This window comes from Anomaloglossus baeobatrachus, chromosome 11 (assembly GCF_048569485.1).
Source record: "Anomaloglossus baeobatrachus isolate aAnoBae1 chromosome 11, aAnoBae1.hap1, whole genome shotgun sequence".
NCBI classification, from domain to species: Eukaryota; Metazoa; Chordata; class Amphibia; order Anura; family Aromobatidae; genus Anomaloglossus; species Anomaloglossus baeobatrachus.
In genome coordinates this window covers 88249820-88259209 of record NC_134363.1, presented here as the reverse complement: position 1 = coordinate 88259209, position 9390 = coordinate 88249820, and the positions used below count along the sequence as shown (strand labels likewise).

Below are 9390 nucleotides of genomic sequence, written 5' to 3'. Positions count from 1 at the left end.
ATGCGGCCGGATGTGCGTCACAAATTCCGTGACCCCAACGACTCCGCATTAGCGATGTCGCAGCGTGTAAAGCCCCCTTTAGTGGGAGTGGTGTACAGGGTCTTAGCAGTAAAGAGTATTCCATATTTCTGCCAGATACCCACAGAGATATTGAAATCTGAAAAAAGAGACTTCTGCTCATTGAAGGTAAGAACTGCTCACATAGCGTTCAACTCCACAGCAAACGAGTGCTCTAGCACTGGCATCTCAGCAGGGATATTCCCCTACTACACATGTGTGTCTGGGTCCCTGTGACAGTTTACAGGACATAACTCAGGGCACCTAGACAGAAGGCAGAGGGACTACTTTCTATTTCTGGTGTAGAGCTTAGTACAATATATATATATATACTATTACATGTGACACATGTACCTTGTATTACCATTATTCGCTGTATATGAACCCCTTTTCTCCGGGCATTATTTGTCTATAGCATTTTTCACGAACCTGAGGCAACTGAGAACCCTTCAGTGAAGGAATTCCACTAACCCTCACAATACCAACCAGGGGCCTCCCTGCAGTAACTCAGGTAGTTGTACCCATTCTCTTTCCGCATTCTATGTGTTCTTCTTCTTTCTTCTTTTTTTTCTTTTTTCTTCTTTTTATTTCTATCATGTAGTTCAGAGGTTTATAGATATATGTCCTGCATCTCATATTTCCTTTAGTGGTGCTTCTTACCCATTCTCATATCATTTACCCTAGTATTTCATGATCCTGAGGCGACTGAGAACCCTTTAATAAAGGAATCCTTTTTCACTTGAATTGTCAAGTGATACTTACCAGTGACTATCACGTAATGTTACAGGTAGTTGCATTTTGTTCCTCTTCTTTCTCTCCTTTCTTCTTTGTCACACGGTCCATTGTGTTATAGCCCACGTGTCATGATAACACTTGTACCATCTTTTCATTTAGATTCCACCTACAATTATTTACCGATTCCAGTTCTGAAATAGGCTTTCATGATCTACTCACTAGAATTCTCAAGTGCATAAGGTACTGAGACATATACATGTTCACACCATTATAAAGAACAAAGTATAAACATTGAGGTTTTTCTCACACCCATGTTCCTGTGTTCTTTGATATGATATGTGTTCATTTCCTTCACTATATAGGATTGCAAGTTTTCCATTTGTACCTTAATGGCAATGACGCTATACAATTGAACACATATCATCCTGTTATCCATATAGGTGTGTATTTACCTGCTTGACTATTTTTGGTTGTTTGATCCAGAATGTTTCTCCAGATAGGTCATGTGGAAATTTTCTTTCCTCAGTACAAATGTTTTCACTATGGCTTTGGAAAAATTTTTTGTATGTGCATCATGGTCATTTGACCCATTGTACTCTCAAGTAGCAATATATTGTACTGTTATGTTGTACTATGTACTAATTACGTGTTTATATGGTTTTGTAACCCTTTATGATCTTAGATAACTTTATCCTTGATAAAGACCTAAAAACAAGGTCGAAACGTTGGATGAATTATCCTTTTGCACAAATAAAGAATTTTCAGCATTCCAAGAGTTCTTTTCTTACGTTATTGATCACTATAGTGTGCCAGAGCTATTTCTATTGAATTGACTCTTATTTTTTCTGAGCACCTGCTATATACACAGTGACCCAGACATATTCAAGTTTCATTCAGAAGGCAGAGGGAAGCCTTAGCAGCTGAGCCTATATCTTGGCTTGTGAGCATTAGAACAGGCCGGCGATTACAGGGTAACATGAAAAATGTCCAGCTTGCATTATGACTAGAACATGACAATATCCTTTTAAGTACTAACCTATGATGCGTTCCTAAGCAGTTGATGTTATATGTTCTACATTTCATTTTCTGCATACTTTACAAGTAGTAGAATTTGCTTTGATATAGGCAACTGGATTTTCACAATGAAAAGGCAAAGGATAACGCCCGAAAAAGACGCCATACATTATGTCAGTGCCATCACTGACAAACCTGGATTGACCATGAAATACATCAATCCCCTTAAAGGTGAGTTAAAACAAGTTTTAACTAAATTGCCTTAATATTGTCATGCATTAGAATGACTGTCTTAGGTAATGATAAATATTTTCTACAGGAAGAGGAGTGTTTGCTGAAACTGAAATCGAAAAAGGGAGTTTTGTTGCAGAATATCGAGGCGAGCTCACGTATGCACTTACGATGGTAGACAACTACTCGAGATTTATGGTTGTGGTACAAGTCAAAGATCTAATGGCCCATACTGCAGCGAAGGTCTTCCAAGCACACTTATGCAGACCTCATGGCTACTCAGAGAGAGTCCTCACAGATCAAGGCACAGCCTTTGAAGCGGAAATCTTCAAGGACTTCTGCAGCTTTTACCGATGCAGGAAGATGCGCACTACACCCTACCATGCTCAAACCAATGGTTATCAACCTGCTCAGGACTTTACCCCATATTCCAGATGTGGCCTTACAAGTGATTTATAGAGGGGTAACAATACGTTGGGATCACCGGATCTAATCTCCCTTTTTATACACCCTAAAATCTTGTTTGCTTTAGAATAAACAATAACATCATAAAGGTATAGCAGTACCGTTTCAAAGTTTCGGTGTCCCAAGCAGCATTCCATCAGCCTCTGGAAGGTTCCTGGCAAATTGCACAGCTCGAAGGGCATGCTTTTGAACTCGCAGAGACCCATCGGGGTGGCAAAGGCGGTCTTCTCCCGGTCTGCCTCAGCAACGGACACTTGCCAATAGCGACTAGTGAGATCAAGGGTAGAAAAATAATTTGCAGTTCTCAATGCAGCTAGCTATTCCTCAATACAGGGGAGTGGTGCTGTCCTTCTTCTTTAACAGGACCAACGGAGCTGCCCAGAGGCTACAACTGTCACGGATAACCCCAGCCTCCTTCATGTTGCTCAACATGTCCTTGGTACACTGGTAATGTGCAGGTAGTTTTGGCTTATATCTCTCTTTGATGGGTGGGTGTGCACTTGTGGGGATGTAGTGTTTGACCCCTTTTATTCTTCAAAAGTCTAGCGGATGTTTGCTGAAGACTTGCTCGTATTCTTGCACTAGCCTGTAGACCCCCTTCTTGTGATGTGAAGGTGTGGAGTCAGTGCCTACGTGTAATTCCTTACACCACTCCTCTGGCTGACTTGGTGAGCTGTCACTGAATGGGTGGGCTGAAGCAATGGTGGATGCTGCTGTTTGGATAGCATGTGTATCTACTGAGAACAGCTTATCAATGGTGGCAAATCGGAGCAGCTTAATCTCTTGCTCTCCGCAGTTCAACACTCTCATGGGCACTCTTCCCTTCCATATTAATGAATAAAACTATGATGTAAATAGCATATAGATACCCCACAAATGCAGATAAAAGTAGGTTATGGGAAAAGGGGGAAGAGAGAAACAGGAAAATAGTGGAATAAAGTATACCTTCCAGGTGGGAGAGGAAATGGCAGCACAGCCAGTGGAGGTGAAGCAAGGGGAGCCTGCAACTAAAGAGTTGAGAGCGTTATCACATGGTGACTGAGCCTGATTGTAACGGGAGCATAGAGGTGCCGATCCTGTCTTACCTGCGTTGGTGTAGAAGTGGGTGTCCTGTGGTGGAGTCAGCTATGTGCAGTGGTGGCCGTGGGTTCTTTTATGTGCGACCGTAGTAATAGCTGCGCCCACTTCCTGTATGGGAGTGGAATGCAGTGAGGGTAATGGAACGCACGCCTGCGCATTTGTGTTTAACGTCGCGCATGTGCAGAACGGAGAAAAGGCTGCGCTCACTTCCTAATGAAAGGGAGTGAGACGCATCTGGGAAGAGAAGGGAAAAGATAAGGGTTTGGGGATGATGAAAGGGCTTTCTACGGGCAAGGATGGCAAAGGGTGGCAGTGACGGAAAGTCAGGCAGCCTGTCCTGTCCTGTCCTGTCCGTCCGTCTTTTTGTATCATGAATTGGAAAGACTGCAAGGGGGAGGGGAGGTGCTTATGTCCAAAAGGAGGAGTTATTCAGATTCATTGCAGTGGGCGGCGGCTGCAAAAAGCACCATTCTTCTTGTTTTTGCTCTGCAAAACAGCCTTTTCAAGGGTTGGCTTGGGTGACAAAATGTCTTCTGTAGGCGTGGGTTTGTCTCCCTCTCCCTAAGATGTGTCCGGTATAGGCCAGGGTGCCACTCAAGGCCGTAACCAATTCGGGTTATAGCTTCTCGGCCTTTTGGCTAAGATCAAGTGTAGTTTCGGAGGACGCTACCTTGGTCGGTACTGGAAGGTGCCTGGGATTGCACGTCTGCCGGCCTTGAGGAAGTGTGTGCGCCTTCTGGTGACACATAGCCCTCTTGTGCCTGGACGGTTCCCAGGCAACGGGAGGCGATCACCTTTGTTATTTTGAAGTCCTACTGATAAACAGAAAAAAAAAAAAATTAAATCTGTTCTTATCAGTTTAATATCTGATACGTCCCCTCTCTGGGGACCATATATTAAATGGATTTTTAGAACAAGGAGATGGAAAAAATCTTGCTCTGTCCACTGCACGCATTGACCTGGTATTGCAGTACCTCCAGGACCGGTGCACCCCTTCTTAACCCAGTTTCCAAAAGCAGAACTCAATTCACCTGATTCAAATGAGCCCCATTAGTGAATTGAAAGAAAGCAAAAACTTTATATGCACCTCAATTTGGCCAATTCACTTTTCACACTTTCACCCTTTTTTTTATCTTTCACACCTTTTACTTGCTTTATTGATGCAAAAAGCTGTGCCAAATAGCAAACTCATCTCCACTCAACTTGACCAACTCTGCTATGTCCCGTGCAGTATCTTATTCTCAGTCTTATCTAGATCATTTGCAATTGAATAGAATAGATCCCTTTTGGCTGCTTATGACTGTGTAAAATGTGTAGTTTTACTGGGCTGGGATGAGAGAATCCATTGAAGCATGGTGTAGGGATTGTGGTTCCTGTGTGCTAAGAAGAGAGGCTGGCACCAGCCAGAAAGCCCCATTGCAGCCAATAATCACTTAATAACTTTTTCAACTTGTCATCATATGGGAGGCCTTCCATTCCTTGTAGTAGTCTAGTTGCCCACCTTTGAACTGACTCTAACTTCTGAATGTCCTTATTAAAATGTGGAGCCCAAAACTGGTTCCCATATTCCAGATGTAGCCTTACAAGTGATTTATAGAGGTGTAACAATACGTTGGGATCACGGGATCTAATCTCCCTTTTTATACACCCTAAAATCTTGTCCCAAGCAGCATTCCATCAGCCTCTGGAAGGTTCCTGGCGCATTGCACAGCTCGAAGGGCATGCTTTTGAACTCGCAGAGACCCATAGGGGTGGCGAAGGCGGTCTTCTCCCGGTCTGCCTCAGCAACGGACACTTGCCAATAGTGACTAGTGAGATCAAGGGTAGAAAAATAATTTGCAGTTCTCAATGCAGCTAGCGATTCCTCAATACGGGGAGTGGTGCCGTCCTTCTTTTTTAACAGGATCAACAGAGCTGCCCAAAGGCTACAACTGTCACGGATAACCCCAGCCGCCTTCATGTTGCTCAACATGTCCTTGGTACACTGGCAATGTGAAGGTGGTATTGGCTTATAGCTCTCTTTGATGGGTGGGTGTGCACCTGTGGGGATGTGGTGTTGGACCCCTTTTATTCCCCCAAAATCTAGCGGGCTTCCCACCGGTAACCCGCTCCCCAGCTTGGATGGATGCTGAGGGAGCCCCTTTTGCCCGCAGGCTCTGGCCCTGGGAACTGTAGCCTTGGCGGTGACTGTGCTTCCCTCCACGGTGTGAGCTGTTGCCTTCAATCGGGTCTTGACTGCTGGGAAACCCTGGAGGTTCCTGTCGCTAACGGATTTGACCGGTTTTACGGCGACTCCTAGCCTGGTCGGGGTCCGTAGGCCCTGCCGGATGGTGCTGGCTTCTCTTCACTCCCCGATCTGGTACCGGCGGGCCACCGCCCATCCCCGGTCCGTACGGTTCACTCCAATCAGCCTCTCCTGCAGAAGGTCACCACCGTCTGCCAACCTTCCTGAGTGCCCGGGCCACACACCCGGACACGGTCAGTCTCCTCTCCTCTTCACTTCTCTAACTCCAAAACTGATCTCTAATCTGACTCCTTTTCCCGCCTCCAGGACTGTGAACTCCTCGGTGGGTGGGATCAACCGCCTGGCCCACCCCCTGGTGTGGACATCAGCCCCTGGAGGAAGGCAACTAGGATTTGTGTTTAGCTTCGGTGTGCCTAGCCGGAGTGTAGAGTGTGTTGGTGTAGTACCTGTGACGACCTGGCTTGTCCAGGGCGCCACATTCCCCTATAGTAAAATGCAGACCGTCCGCGGGCTGCCCGTCCATCACCGGTTTTATTTTCACAACTGAAAAAGAATAAAACGGTAAAACATGTAAAAGCATCATAAACATTTTACAACGGTACAGCTTCCGCTCTTCTCCCACCCAAACAACCTGGCCCTGATGCTGCCCCTAAGAAGCGGGCAGCACCCCTTGACCCCAGTCCAGCACCAAGTTGCCCGAGCGGGTTCTGTGTCTTTCAGGGGGCCCACGTCCAAGGGGACCCCTGAACCCCCGGAGGATCGCCACCGGTTACGGTAGTGGCGGGCCTAGGCCATCCCTTTCCTCCAGGCCCATCCTCCCAAATCAGCCTCTCTGGAGGCGGTAACGGTGTCAAGCCAACAAACATTTTTATTTACATTGCACTAAGTTTGTGGTTGCCCTGCAAGTTCTCGGGCTTGTCCATAAGCAGTTCCTTACGCAATGGTTGCACAGTCCCTACGGGGACAACAGTTGCCGGCAACGGCCGGTTTAATCACGGTTCAATCAGGTAAACTTCTTTGGTTGATCATCTTTACTTATCATTTAAAACTTTCAAACTGGTACACTCAACACATAAAGCCCCCCCCTTTTAAAGAGTAGTTTCCCTGTACCTAAGTGGGGGTCTACCTAGGTTGGGGCGAGTGGACCTTCGGGGTCCGGTGTCAGTGGTGACAGGCAGTGGGGCAGAGGGAACAGTCAGTTCCTCCTCCCTGCTATCATGTGGGGCAGGCGGAGGCGTAGGGGAGCTGGGTACAGGTACATCCCTGGGCACTGGCTCGCGGTTAACCGTTTCCATCATTTCTTCATCCACGGGTTGTGGGAACAGTATCACTGGAAGGATCACCGCACCGTTCTGTGTAGGCCAGTATGCTGGAAAATCACCCATCATGGTGTGGATTACCTCTTTTTCCTTCTCCACTGGACTGGGAACTGGAGCCTCATCCGCTACTCTCAATGCTGGTGGGCACTTCTTCAGGTGGTCTCGGGAAACCGTGGCCAAAGTCCCCCCCTGGTCACGGCTGATCTGGTAGGCCTTCCCATTCTCCCATCCTGTGGGCTGGACTACATACGGGGTTTTTTCCCATTGATCATCCAGCTTGTGGGCCCTTCTTTTCCGCTTCAGCACTACATCCCCAGGTTGGAAGGAACCGGCAGGCGCCTTCTTGTTGAAGCACTGCTCCTGTTGTCCCCGACTCCGGCGCAAGTTCTTTTCAACATACTCCTGGACCTGTCGGTACTGTGTCCTCCGCCGAGTGTCCCATTCAGCTGTCGACAGGAGTGCTTCTGAAGCTTCCAAGCCCATTTCCAGATCCACTGGTAGCCGGCCGGGACGAGCTCTCATCAGGTATGCTGGAGTGCATTTCGTAGAGCTGGAAGGGATGTTGTTGTACATATCGACCAGGTCAGGTAGCTTCTCCAGCCACAGGTTCCGCTCTTCCAGTGGTAACGTCTTGAGGAGGCCCAGGACCAAGTGGTTCATCTTTTCACAAATGCCATTGGTTTGGGCGTGGTAAGGCGTGGTCCGGATTTTCTTGCAGCCGTACAACTGGCAGAATTCCTGGAATACCTCTGCTTCAAAGGCCGGACCCTGGTCGGTAAGCACCCTCTCCGGGTACCAATGCGGTCAACAGAAATAAGCCTGGAAAGCCTTAGCAGCGGTGCGGCCGGTTAAGTCCTTAACTGGGACAACCACCAGGAACCTCGAGTAGTGGTCTACGATGGTCAGAGCGTAGGTGTACCCACTTCGGCTGGGGGTGAGCTTTACATGGTCAAGGGCAACCAGCTCCAGCGGTTGGTGTGTAATGATCGGGTGTAGGGGTGCCTTCTGGCTGGCCTCGTCCTTCCTTCTCAATGCGCAAGGGCCACATTCTCGGCACCAGGCCTCCACAGATTCCCGCATTCCACTCCAATAGAACCGCTCTCTTAACAACATCTCTAGCTTCTTCCACCCGAAGTGCACTGCACCATCATGGTATGCTTGCAGGACGGTGGGCACGTTAGCCTGGGGAATCACCAGCTGGCGGATCTTCTCGTGAGTCTTTGGATTAATCAGCTCGCGATACAACTTCCCCTGGTGTAGGTATAGCCGGGTCCGTTCTTGCCACAGACGTTGGGCTTCGGCAGGGGCAGCAGGGTCTATCCCAGCAGAACCCTGTTCCACTAGAGTCTTGACCAGGCGGACAGCAGGTGCCTGGTCCTGAGCTTCCTGCCAGTCCTGTCGGGGCAGCGGATCCAGGTTCACCCGTTGTTGGTAGACGTGCACCTTCTCAGTGAATGGCCGGTGAAATGCAGGCAACTCGATCTCTTCGAGGTCATCATCCTCTGGCCCCTCTTCCGACAGGTGGGGCATCCGGGAGAGTGCATTGGCATTGACGTTGGTACGGCCGGCCCGGTACTTGATGGTGAAATCGTAGTTGGCTAACCTGGTCACCCACCGCTGCTCCAACGCGCCCAGCTTGGCCGTATCTAGATGGGTCAGCAGGTTATTGTCTGTGTACGCGGTGAACTTGGCTGCTGCCAGGTAATGGCGGAACCGCTCGGTGATAGCCCACACCAGTGCCAAGAGCTCAAGCTTGAAGGAGATGTAGTTCTCAGGGTTCCTCTCAGTCGGTCGGAGTTTTCGGCTAGCATAAGCTATTACCTTTTCCCTTCTGTCTTGGACCTGGGATAGAACAGCCCCCAAGCCCACATTGCTGGCGTCGGTGTAGAGGATGAATGAACGGCTGTAGTCAGGGTACGCTAGGATTTCCTCTCCGGTCAGGGCTGTTCTCAGCTGGCGGAAGGATTCCTCATGCTTTTCTTCCCACACCAATGGGGCTACTAGGGATCTACCACCCTTGGTCTGTCCTACGAGGAGGTCTTGCATGGGGGCAGCCATCTTTGTGTACCCCTTAATGAAGCGACGGTAATATCCCACCAGGCCCAGAAACTGCCTCACTTCCCTCACTGTGGTCGGTCTCGGCCAGTCTTGGATGGCGGTGATCTTCTCGGGGTTGGGGGCGACACCTTCCGCACCAACCACATGTCCTAGGTACTGCACTCTGGGTTTCAGCAGATGACACTT

At 48.5% G+C, this 9390-nt stretch overlaps 1 pseudogene; it reads left to right on the top strand.

Annotated features, from left to right (window-relative positions):
- Window positions 1-4371: 4371 nt before the first annotated feature.
- On the top strand, window positions 4372-4578 carry LOC142257306 (U2 spliceosomal RNA; annotated as a pseudogene).
- Window positions 4579-9390: the final 4812 nt, after the last annotated feature.